General features: G+C 42.0%; 1 protein-coding gene across 7 annotated transcripts in view; it reads right to left on the bottom strand.

The window, feature by feature from the left end:
- Positions 1 to 12,964, bottom strand: part of ldb2a (LIM domain binding 2a) — a 382,001-nt gene that overhangs the window by 282,011 nt on the left and 87,026 nt on the right. The gene's annotated exons all lie outside the window — the stretch shown is intronic.

Here is a 12,964-nt window from a genome sequence, read left to right as displayed (position 1 = left end):
GCACTAAAGGATACAAAAAGACTCCCTGATGGATAAATTTATCTGCTGAAGATCTAAGTCATTCAGACAGAGGATCCCTGCTCCAATTCTCCAAGTGTTTTGACTTCATCCATCTCTGACTTCGGCAGTGGGATGCTGTAAAGGCCAGGTTGCCACCTGCTACTTATGAAGCCGTGACCCCCCCCTCAAAGTTCCTGATGGCGTTTGTGGTGACAACCCGCAAAATAGAAATGGAAAAACCATCAATGAAAAACTGTAGAACTATCCTTCATTGAAGTTGAATGGCAGAAACCCATGAAGGCGTTGGGACAGAAGGGCCTCAGTCAGCCTGCAGTGTGGGTGCCAGTCTGTCATCTGGAACCTGCAGGTGGGATCTCCTCAGAGCTGTGCATGGGTGAACGGGATCACCAGTGAACCTTTGACCATTTTCCAATTCTGTTTTGCCTGTTGTCACCCTAAACACCATCAGGTCCCTTGAGTGGGGTCAAGGTGTCATAAGTAGCAGGTGGCAACCTGGCCTTTACAGCATTTCCCTGTCAAAGTCACATTGAATGAAGTCAAAACACTTGAACAATTGCACCAGGGATCTTCTGCCTGAATGACATCCAGCATGACTGAAAAAGAACTGTGCATCGTGGAGAAATACAGCATGGACATAGGGCCAAGTCCAACCCACCATCAACCTCCCATACGCACTCATTTACATTCCTCCCGTTTTGTATTCTAGCCTCATTCTTATCAACTCTCACCCGATTCTATCCTTCACTTACACATGAGAAATATATTTACACTGCTCCCATTTCCCTGCCTTTACCTCACAAGCTTTCGCAATTTTCTTTGACATTGATATTAATTTAACAGATATAATTGTCTCTGCACCAATAGTCACTGGTAGTTGCATGTTCCATGTTCTAATCGCTTTTAATTTGAAACAATGTGCATAATAATAATAACAATCAGGCGGTGGGTGCAACGAGGCAGCGAGGAGGACAACAGAAGACAAACTTGCGCTGTGATGGGACATGCACAAATGTCTAATTATAAGGGATGCCTCATTATCATCTTTCTTCCTGCTCTGCTTTTCCGCTGATCGCAAGCAGCAGTCATTGGGGCCAGTAGTTCCACCACAACTGTTTATGGATTCATTTCACCGCCACCGTGAAGGTGGTAGTTTGTGTCTCCGTGGATTGTGTGATAAAGTTCAAATTGAAAGATAAAATCAAGGCGGGCAAATGCTTCAGTGGCACTTAAGCATTGTGACCCAAGAACTAGGCAGTAGATACAAAAAGCTGGAGTAATTCAGTGAGACAGGCAGCATCTCTGGAGAAATGGAATAGGTAACGTTTCGGATCGAGACTTCTTCAGACTGAGAGTCAGGGAAATGAGATATATAAAACAATGAAGTCTCTGAACAATGAAGAACTAGGCAATTGGCAAGTCATTTCAAACAACTGAAAGCTGCCCAGGAAGCATTTTAGTCATCTCACCAGAAGGGGAAACCCATACAAAGTAGTAAATTTCCCACCATCAGTTTGCACCCATCCCTCCTCCCCCCCCCCCCCCCCCACTCCTCCCCCCTCCCCCAACTCTGTTGTTATGTAATGCATTCTCTTCATGCCACACCTCAGAATCACTTAGGTTGTACTATTGCAAACACAAGGCACTGGAGTTACTCAGCGGGTCAGGCAGCATCTGTGGAGGCAATGAACAGACAACCTTTCGGGTCGGGGCCCTTCTTCAAACGAATTGTGGGGGACGGGTGGTAAATGCGAGAAAAGAGGTGAAGGCAGGACAAAGCCTGGTGAGTGATAGGTGGATAGATACAAAATGCTGGAGTAGCTCAGTGGGTCAGGCAGCATCTCTGGTGAAAATAGAGAGGTGAAGTTTCGGTTCAGCACAATTCCCTCTACAAATGCTGCCTAGGCCACTGCGTTCTTCCAGCACTGGTGTTTTGCTCAGGATTCCAGCATCTGCAGTGCCTTGTCTCTCTGGATTGTACCATTAATCTCTTTGCTCAACTTCCTCCTCAATGCACATTCAGTTTTAAGGTGAGAGGGGAAAATTCAAAGGAGGTGCCTGGCAGAGATTTTTTTTAAACAGAGAATGGTGGGTGCCTGGAACCAACTGCCAGGGATGTTAGAGGAAGCAGATACAATTGTGACATTTAAGAGGCTTTGAGAAAAGCACATGGATATGCAGAGAATGAAAGGATATGGATCACGTCCAGGCGGGGCAGATTAATTTAATCAATACATACATTGTGCGTGGATGGACCTGATCCTGTGCTGTACTGGAAAGTGGGAGGGTTTGACGATTGAGATGTTGAGAGTACAGGGGCAGCATATTCTTGTTAGGGTGAAGGACAAGGCTGACAAGTTTAGGGTGCTTTGGTTGATGAGAGACGTGAAGCTCTGGTCAGAAAAAGGAGGCAAACGTCAGATTTAGGCAGTTCGGACCAAGCAAATCTCTCTGTGATTACACAAAATGGTGGAGTGCACATGTGCACACAATCAGGGGGGCTGGCCAGATAAAGAAAAATCCCAAGAAAATCTACAGGTATGTTAAGAGGGAGATGTTCAATGAATACTTCAGATCTGTTTTTACTGAGGACAAGTACATGAAGTACATTGTGGGAAGCTCAGGAGAAAACTGTACTGAAGTGTTCATTTCAAATGTCTTAAAATGTGTCTCATTAAATCTCACAGTAATAGAGCCACCTGTCCAGAAGGCTTCAATAAGAAGTCTTCACTAAGAAACACTTTCACATGCAAACCTAAATCGAATGAGGATCCTTCTTTCTCTCTTCTAGTCATCCAGGTCTGAGGGTTTTCAAGAAGGATAATCCCACCTGTACAAGCAGCCAAGAATGATCTCCACATGGATTTGGGAATCCAAGAGAGGATTCCAGAGCAAGCTGGAGGCTCAATTCAATCGTGGATGCCAGGTGACTGTGGCAGGGCCTGAATACTATCATAGGCTACAAGCTGAAACCGGGAGCAATTTCTGGCAATGACGTGAATCTGCCGGAGAAGCACACTGCCTTTTACACCCGTTTTGGACAGGCAAACAAAACTCCACTTAAGCAATGTCCATCCATCTCCCCTTTCACCTTGGAGGCAGAAATCAGATCTGCTTTCACGAGAGTAAACTCTCAGAAAGTGGCTGGCCTGGGTTTTGAACTCATGCACCGATCAAGTAGTCTCAGTCTTCGCCGACATCTTCAACCCCTCACTTAAACAGTCTTCTGTCCCCATCTGCTTCAGGGAATCATCCGTCATTCCAGTCCCCAAGAAAAATAAATTGGCTTGTCTCAATGACCAGCACCCAGTAGCTCTGACATCGACCATAATGAAGTGCTTTGACAGATTGGCAATTGTCCACATTTGCTCGAGTTTTCTGGACAATATAGACCCCTTGCAAGTCACATATAGGAAAAATAGGTCTAGGCGAAGGTCTTGCAATACATACAGTTCTGAATCACCTTGCAACACTGTATACATATTATTTACTCTCAGCATTAGTACCTTGGGAGTATGACAATAAACTTAACTAACGTAGGGATGCCGGGTGGTTTACAATACAATCCCTCCACGTATTTTGATTCTATTTTTAATTTCCCAATGTTATTCTTTAGTCTGGCATGTTGTTGATACAACCAGCCTCCGAAATTTTTTTTTTGATTTATACCCACTCTAACCCTTCCATAATCTATCAATTTGCTGTTATAAAAACACCTTTATCTTTTTCTATACCATTAAGAAAAGTTCAGATTTGATGCATTGGTTCATTAAGTCATTGTTCATCCTTGGCATCATTCCAGTTAACCTTCACCACACTCTTTCTATAATTCTACTTGCTTCCCATAATGAGTCATCCCATCTGCGCAAGGTCTAAATGGTACTTTGAATAAATTTAATGTCAGTTACTTATTTCTCTATTGCACTTCCCTGTAAATAATATACAAACCATTGCTGCCTTTTCCTGTCTGGAAAGAGTTTCTCTCACTTACGTTTGCAGCATTTTCTGCACCTCCGCTCTCTCTTTCCATCGATTGGAATTAACCAACATAGACTGGAATGTTCAGTCGTCTGTGCGGCTGTTTTATACAATGTATCGGTTTAATTCTGTCTTGTAGATACGGCGGCACGGTAGCGCAGCGGTAGAGTTGCTGCTTTACAGCGAATGCAGCGCCGGAGACTCAGGTTCAATCCTGACTACGGGTGCTGCTCTGTAAGGAGTTTGTACGTTCTCCCCGTGACCTGCGTGGGTTTTCTCCGAGATCTTCGGTTTCCTCCCACACTCCAAAGACGTACAGGTATGTAGGTTAATTGGCTGGGTAAAATGTAAAAATTGTCCCTAGTGGGTGTAGGATAGTGTTAATGTACAGGGATCGTTGGGCGGCACGGACTTGGTGGGCCGAAAAGGCCTGTTTCCGGCTGTATATATATGATGATATGATATATGATATGGCGTTTGTAATCTTTCTCCTGCATCCCACTTTTCCCACAGAAATAATAATTCCCATGTGAGAAATGCAGTTTCAGCCTATTACAGCAGATGCACAAACTCTATTTCTATACTAATAGGGAAATTAACATATTAAAAACAAGTCAGCAGGAGTTAGATGTAAACTCACTCATTTTCTCCCTGTTTTGTTTGGGCATTCCAATTAAGTAACATCTTTCCTCATCTGCATAATGCTCAATAAACACCACGAGTTGTTATTTGCAATACCAGCTGGAAATTGCTGTTTATTAATGGGAAATAATCTTCCGTGATACCAGTGGACATTGCACCACATGTCTGCAGAAAATGGGTAAAATTCTTTAATGTAATGAAACATCTCATCAAACCACTTCAGTAACACAACAGGAAGATATTAAAGCTAGACACAAAATGCTGGAGTAACTCAGCGGGACAGGCAGCATCTCAGGAGAGAAGGAATGGGTGACGTTTCGGGTCGAGACCCTTCTTCAGCCTGATGTCAGGGGAGGGAGCGGAACAAAGATAGAGTGTAGTCGGAGACAGGAAGACTGGTGGGAGAACGGGGAAGGGGATGGGGATAGAGAGGGAAAACAGGGACTATCTAAAGTTAGAGAAGTCAATGTTCAAACCGCTGGGGTGTTTGCTACCCAAGCAAAATATGATGTGCTGTTCCTCCAATTTGCGCTGGGCCTCAGACGATGGAGGAGGCCCAGGACAGAAAGGTCAGATTGGGAATGGGAGAGGGAGATCAAGTAGGTTAAGACGGATTGAGTGGAGGTGTTCAGCGAAATGATCGCTGAGCCTGCGCTTGGTCTCGCCGATGTAGAAATGGATTTCCCTACAAAGCAGCAGTAGATTAATGCATTTGACATCATCAACATTGTTGCATCTATATACTAAAACTCCTGTTTGTTTGTTTTGTTTGTTCCTGAACAATAGCCAAAACGGTACACGACAGCGCAACAATTTTAGGCCCACCTTACTCGCCGTCATCCCTTTGGTGCTAATGGGAGACGTTTCATTGAAATCGGTGCTATATTTTTAAAGTTATTCACATTTTAAAGTTTAAATTATCTCTTAGGGAGGGAGGGGGAAGGAGGATAAGGGGAGTTGAGGGGGATGGAGTGGGGGGAGGGGAAGGAGGGGAAGAGAGATGGGGAAGGGGGGAGGGGATGGAGTGGATGGAGGGGGGTGGAGGGAGGGGGAGGGGAAGAGGGGGAAGCAGGGGAGAGGAGGGGAAGGGGAGGGGGAGGGGAGGGAGGGGGAATGGAGTGGGGAGGAGGGAGGATGGGAGTTGAGGGGGTGGAGTGGGGGGAGGGGGTAGTGGAGGAGGGAGGGGGGGAAAGGGAGGGGGGGGAGGAGAGGGTACTGCACCAATGCAGGAGAGGTTGGGCCCAACGGGGTCTAGTAAGGAATAAAATGCTATGGAAATTACAGGAATATAAACCAAAACCTAGCATTAACATTCCCAAAACACTCCATATTAAAAAAACTCATTATTCAATCACAAATTAGAAATATTTGTAATTTGTGGAATGTTGCATCAAGTAAAGCCATATGCTGACTTCTTATGAGTGATATTGTTTTTTACAAAATTACACTGAATATCCTGAATATAAAATTCTCCAAATTTGTCCCAAATTAAATAATAAAATTAGCTTCTTGAGATTGTCGTTATGCTGAAGAGATTAAATTTCAAGAACTTCAGCCATAGTTCTTCATGCTCGTCATGGAGTTTTCACTCTGAATCTCAATACAGTAATTATGGACATCTTTTCGGTTATAGCTGACCTACTGACCTACACCACCAGGGCGACACCATCCCGGCCTGCATCGCCTCCCCGGCCGCTCCCCGGCCAGCCCCACTGATCTTCACGGTCAGGCCGGGCTGCTGAGCTGGCCAGCACCACCTCCCTGTCTGTGTCCAGACGGACCTACTGCCCACCCACATAGCTTCTTTGGCCGCTTCAAAGCCACCGCCACCACTGACCCTTACCTGCACTACAGCTGCGACCAATGACTGCCGATCCTCGCCTCTCCCCCGGCCGCCAGCAGACTGAGGCCGTCAACTCACCTTGATTCCAGGCGCAGTGTCCGAAGAAGAGTCTCGATCCAAAACGTCACCTCTTCATGTTCTCCAGAGATGCTGTCTGACCTACTTAGTTATCCCAGCACTTTGTGTCCTTTTGTACATTAACCAGCATCTGCAGTTCTTTGTTTCTACTAGTTATACAATGATACTCTATTACTCGGTAAACTATTACTAGGTTATACCAGACAATCAGCAATAACAGACACCATTTGTCCTCCAATTATCCATTGTAGTGAAGGTTCACCATATCATTAAGTTGATGTTCCTCAATCTTCATCTTCCCACCAGAAGGCACAGGCATTATTTCACCTGATAAATTGTGATAGCGATATCAGCCATTGTAAGTTCAGAGGGCTGCTAAGTGCTCTGACGATCTTTTACTGCCCGGACGCTCCTTGCTAGCAAACTCACTCTCTACCTGGAATCAGCTCTCAGGGCCTGATTTAGAGCAAGGCTCTGATAAGGTCTAAAGGTGAAATCCAAACTGGGCACTGGTGAGTCGGTCATTGGTACATTGTGACTGAGTAGCATTTGATTCAATTACACCTTCTGTCAATTTATGACAATCAGTCGTGAACTTCGGGTCAGTCATTAACCACACTGGATTTGTCCTGCTTTTTGTCGACAGGTCATTCTCAGGCAATTTCCTATTTTGCCGTGAAAATGTCAGTTTTAAAGCTGTACTGGTATCAGCTGACTTGAGGTGGGTTCAGTATCACATTTTCAGCGTGACAGCCTCGCAGATGTTGGAGCCCGGAGGCATCTCCTGGCATAGACACAAAAAGCTGGAGTAACTCAGCAATTCAGGCAGCATCTCTGGAGAGAAGAAATGGGTGAGGTTTCGGGTCGAGACCCTCCTGGCATCACGCCTCAGCATTGTCTTCAGTCTCACGCTCAGTTTTACCAAGGATGGCGTTATGGAGAAAATGGAGTTTGCACTTTTGAATCTCATTATCATTAAATGTATTTAACATTCCTCAATCTTTCATCGTCCAATGTCCCTCCACCAGACATAGATCCTTCCACTCGATCCTTTCCTCCAATTGGTTTGTCTTTGAATTGTAAACTTAGCACTTATCTCCCAGCTGCAATGTCAAACGTGTGTGTCTTTATCCACAATAGTTGTTGTGTGAAAAGGAATGACATACCACTTAATGGTGATTTTAACAAGAACATTAATTATTTTAATAAAAGATAGTTGTTCCCTTAAATCTAAAAAGCATTAAATAGAAATCATTCATCTCTTTAACTTGATCATTTTTTCTTGCTTTGGAAACTTAGATTAAATTCTGCCAAATGGTTTGGATTAAAATCATGTGTATTTTTAGAAAATATATATTTTTTTCTATAGACGGTGAGCAAGATTTTTTAAAATGTCGCAATAAAGCATCTGCATAGAACACAGAGGATGGTGATTGCATGGAACACACTGCTGGGGGTGGTGATTGCATGGAACACACTGCCGGGGGTGGTGGTTGCATGGAACACACTGCCAGGGGTGGTGGTTGCATGGAACACACTGCCAGGGGTGGTGGTTGCATGGAACACACTGCTGGGGGTGGTGATTGCATGGAACACACTGCCGGGGGTGGTGGTTGCATGGAACACACTGCCGGGGGTGGTGGTTCAGACAGATATGGCAGAGGCATATCAGAGACTTCTGGGGTGGAATATGGATATGCAGGGAATGGAGGATTATGCGCAGATTGATAAAGAGATGGTCTTGGCATCATGTTCAGCACAGACATTGTGGGCCAAAAGGCCTGTTCTTATGTTGTACTCTTCTATGTACTAACATGATCAAAAATTCTGAATGGCTGTGTGAACTATCAAACCTTAAAATATGTGCATCTGTTTCTGGCCTTTGATCTCCATCTCTAACCTATTTCTTCATGTCAAGGATTCCATCAATAGGTGAACCTTCACTTCCACCTCCTTATTTTCCCAAACTTTAAGCTGTTTCATGGGCCAAAAGCAAGAAGATACCCCCTTCCACAAATTTAATGACCCCCTCATCCAACTTTCCCTCCACTTAATACTAAACGGATAAAATCTCACAGCAACTCTCCACTGTCAGTACCAAACGTAAGTGGAAGAGGAGGGTAAGGGGAAAAATAGGTGAAAGTCCCACTCCCCTTCCACCTGCATTCCTTTCTCTAACTTCACGATGTGCAAGTCTTCAATCTTGTTGTCTCGCACCTTCTGTCTTTTCAGGTCTGGTCTTTTGTCCAACCACCTGCCGACTCTTTCTTCCCTTCCCTTCCCTCCCCCCCCCCCCCCCCCACCCACCCACACACACGGTCTGAAGAAAGGTCCCAATCAGAAACATCACCGGTCCATGTTCTCTGGAGTTGATACCTAAGCAACTGAGTTACTCCAGTACTTTGTGTTTTTTTTGTAAACCAGTATCTGCAGTTGCTTGATCAACAAATCTCAAAATAAGGTTTAGAAATAAATAATATCATGCAACAGTGAGCAGAGTTTGATTTATTGTTACACATAACATCACCTGCAAGCAGCACCTAGGGAGATCTTGTTAATAATATTTAGATTTAATGGAACATTTATCGTCAATGTGGTGCCATGGGAGATTAATTAGCAACTGAATGTGTCACAACCACCTTTTAAATGTCTTAAATGCTTTTGAAAAGATGCCTTTTATTTTCTTTTTGTAGAGCTCTTGCAAATAAAAGACTTGATTGCCTTAGCCCCTCAATGTTCTTTGCTTGCCGTCTCAGTTGGTGCAACCATGGCTGGCCAATTTACAGGCTCTCATCAAAACGATTTACATTGAACTGGTTTTCTTCACACTCACACATCAGCAAACACTCCCAGCATGATCCTGTATTATGCATTTGCAAATCTGGTAATGGCTTGAGTCTCTCAAGACCACCAGTACTAAATCAGATGCTGCCTGACCCACCGAGTTCCTCCAAAACATTGCGTTTTGCTGCCATTATGAAAATTGCCCAATGATATCGGCTGCTCATTCAGCTTGATTTCACAAGAGCTTGGTCAACTGGTGTCTGGAAGTGCAGATATCAGAAAAGATCAAGTTTCCACCACAGAGCTCACGAGATATGAAAGTGCATCTTTCTTCAGGGTCAGCGCAGTGTTGTTGCTTTACTGTGAATTGTGAACCAAAGTAACATCTGCACTAATGCTGAGGCTGTGACATAAACTGATTAAATCTGAAGATTCCAACCAGAAACGACTTGTACCCTTTTTCTCCAGAGATGCTGCCTGACCCGCTGAGTTACTCCAGCACTTTGTGTCTTTCTATGTAAATGCATACACAGCACTCAAGTTCTTTAATTGATGAATAGCATCCTTGGGAATTAGTGGGTCTACAAACTAGAAGTAAAACATCAGGAACCGCTGGACCCAAGCAGGAAATATATTATTTCAGTTTTCTTTGAATGCCTTTTCAAAACCATCACTTTAAGGGAGCGTACAGACTGGAACTTTATTCTATTTTCTTTCATGACTGCACACGGCAGTTCCAAATGGAATAAATTCATGAGGTGCATCATATAGAGTTAATTTAAATCAAAATTAACTTCATTAATGTTTAAAGTGCTTTTGTATCAAGTTGCTCTAATGCAGAACAGGCTAGAGGGAATGGAAAGCCTTCTGCCACCTGATTTGAATTCCTTGAATAGTGCCCGTGGTTACTATAGATAATGGCATGTAGCAGACTTGAAGTAACTACTTCAATTAAAGGTCCCCTGGTGGGAGTATCAACCATACCCTGCTTTGTTTAAAAGCAGAGAGCACATGTGCTTCTTGTTAACTGAATGGTTTGTGTCCGCTTACTGAATGCTAAAGAGCTGTAAGGGTGGATTTGTGCTTTTGTATAATGACACATGACAGATGTTCTGGGTGTTTCCCCTGAAGCCGAGCCAGACTATGTGTTACCTGTTAGAAGGGGGCCATTCTAAATTTTATTATTTTTAAATCACTTCAATGTTCATTTTCTCCTCGCTGAAACCAACACAACAGTATAGGAATTTCTAATTCCACCCTTCTCTCCTCCCACCCTCATCCCCACCCCCACCCTGCCAAAGTTATAATCTTTCAGGATGAGGTGCTGTGTCCATGGACAATCTTCACAGTTTGAACTCCATGTACAGCACGAGAGACATTCTCGAATCACGAGGTGCAAAACTGAGATCAGTGGAGATCAGAAGGTCTCATCACCTTTGAATAAGTTGCATTTTTATTCAGCACTCTCTAATGCAAGATTATTTTTAATTACATTGTGAAAGGAACACCAACTATAACTCAAACTGAATACCTACATTTAGAACAATAGTATTTATGATATTTTGGTCCAAATTTAACGAGAAAATATAATTTTATTTTGCAGGTTCAATGAAAACAAATACTTTAAAAATCTTTTGAGAAATCGTGGGAAAGATATATCCAAATAACAGTTGGTTGATTTGATCCCTTCTTTGATCGTCATCGGAACCTTCAATATTTCAAGGCATGAAAGGAATGAACAAGGATCAACTTTCCATGATTTATCCTCCACATCTACACCGAGTTAAATGTGGTCTCATCTCTCTTCCCATGCCCATTAGTATAGGCAGTGCTGCTTTTAGATGTAATTTCATAATTGGTTTGTACTGCAACTACTATTGTGACCTAGAAAACTACTTAAAAGTTACTTTGTAAATTAACAAGCAGAAAAGAAGCTGCCTTGGAACAAAAACAATCCAGGGCATTTTCATGCAACCTTCACATAGTAATCATACACTGCTGTCTTTTAAGGATGCAGTCTAAGTTTTAAAGATGATTTTAAAAATTGACAAGAAATTGCTTCTACTGACACTTGTGTAATGACACTCTGTTAAAAAAATTGACATTTAGCCTTTGGTATTTTTAGCTTTTAGTAACAAAAATAAGTTTGTAAAGATCTTTGTTTTTGAAAATCCTATGGAAGAAATAGCTTTGTTATTGAGAGGTTGAAACTCACTAACCCCCAACTCCCTTTTCCCCAGACACAATTGGTTATATAATATGACTTTTATATAACAAGATTTTTAGGAATGCAACTATAACTTTATAGCAGAACTACCTATATTCTGTACCATGTTTACTTCACAAGCGTGTGTGTCCCTTTAAGATCAATTGCATTAATGTTCAATTAATTTTCATACTGCCTCCATATTTCTATGATATTTTCTTCACCGAGTAAGGTCAAGCAACAAGTGGGTTGATTAAGAAATCTCCATCCCATTATTAAAATTTATAATCATAAATGAATTGTGACTCAAATTGATTTCTCTTCACTCTTACCGAAAACTTATCGGACTAATGATCTGTGCTCTACTCATGTTCAACTAAAATAGCTCCTCCTTGTGAAGAATATTTTATTCTGTATTTCTTACAATTAAATCCTTCTGAATCGTTCAGTTTTATCCTATCAAAACCATATTTTAAGGAATCAATATGTAAAGAAGTAGAATGATTAGAAAATGAAAAGGAATAAGAAGAAATTGCATACAAGTAAGTGCTCCTTAAAGATGGTGAGTTATATGGTGAAAACTTGATGATTTATCTTTTGCTTTATGGGATCTATGTAGTACATCAGACACTGGCTTCACAAAATGCATCAGGTCCAGGAAATGTAGATAGATAACATCTAATGCACATAATAATAATAATAATAATAATATTCATTTATTGTCATTGCAACGAGTACAACGAAATTAAAAAATAGCCAATCCTGACGGTGCGTACAAACATATATGCAATAAATGCAAAAACAAATAAATACATAAAAGCCTGAGCACCAGATCCCGTAATGAACGACTACTTTTTATATTGTACACAATTGTAAAATCAGTTTTCACTGGAAATCAAAGAATAGACTGACTGTGGTGCTAATCGTAGGCAACAACTCTCACTACAGCATTCTCCCCCTTATGTTAATGCATCAATCCATTTAAAATAAGTGGTTTGGACTCTCAGTTGAAATTGCAAAGATAGGAATGTTTTATGAAAATATTTTCTATTATCAACAACAGCAACCTCTTTGCTCAAAAATGACCTGAAGGGAAATAAAGTTGTCAAGAAACCACTACTTTATTTTGGTACGTTCACAATTCATTCATTATCCATACTTTCAGAAATATTGTTTGGGTAAACAAACACTTATGAAAAATATTGTTGTATAAAAAGCTATGTGGAACATGTTACTAAGTTGGAGACATAAATCAAAATGTTACTAAATATTAGGCTGTTAATTTCAGGTCACTATTCGATTGTTCGTTAAAAGTGAGGGTCTTTTCTCTATTCTCAGCAGGTCTATGCATTGCACAAATCTGAACAGAAATGCCGACTTCCCTGCTTTCCAATGCCAGTCACGGTGAATAGTGT

Source organism: Rhinoraja longicauda, chromosome 1 (assembly GCF_053455715.1).
Source record: "Rhinoraja longicauda isolate Sanriku21f chromosome 1, sRhiLon1.1, whole genome shotgun sequence".
Taxonomy (NCBI): Eukaryota; Metazoa; Chordata; class Chondrichthyes; order Rajiformes; family Arhynchobatidae; genus Rhinoraja; species Rhinoraja longicauda.
The sequence above is the reverse complement of the archived record's forward strand: the minus strand, read 5'-3'. Positions and strand labels throughout refer to the sequence as shown.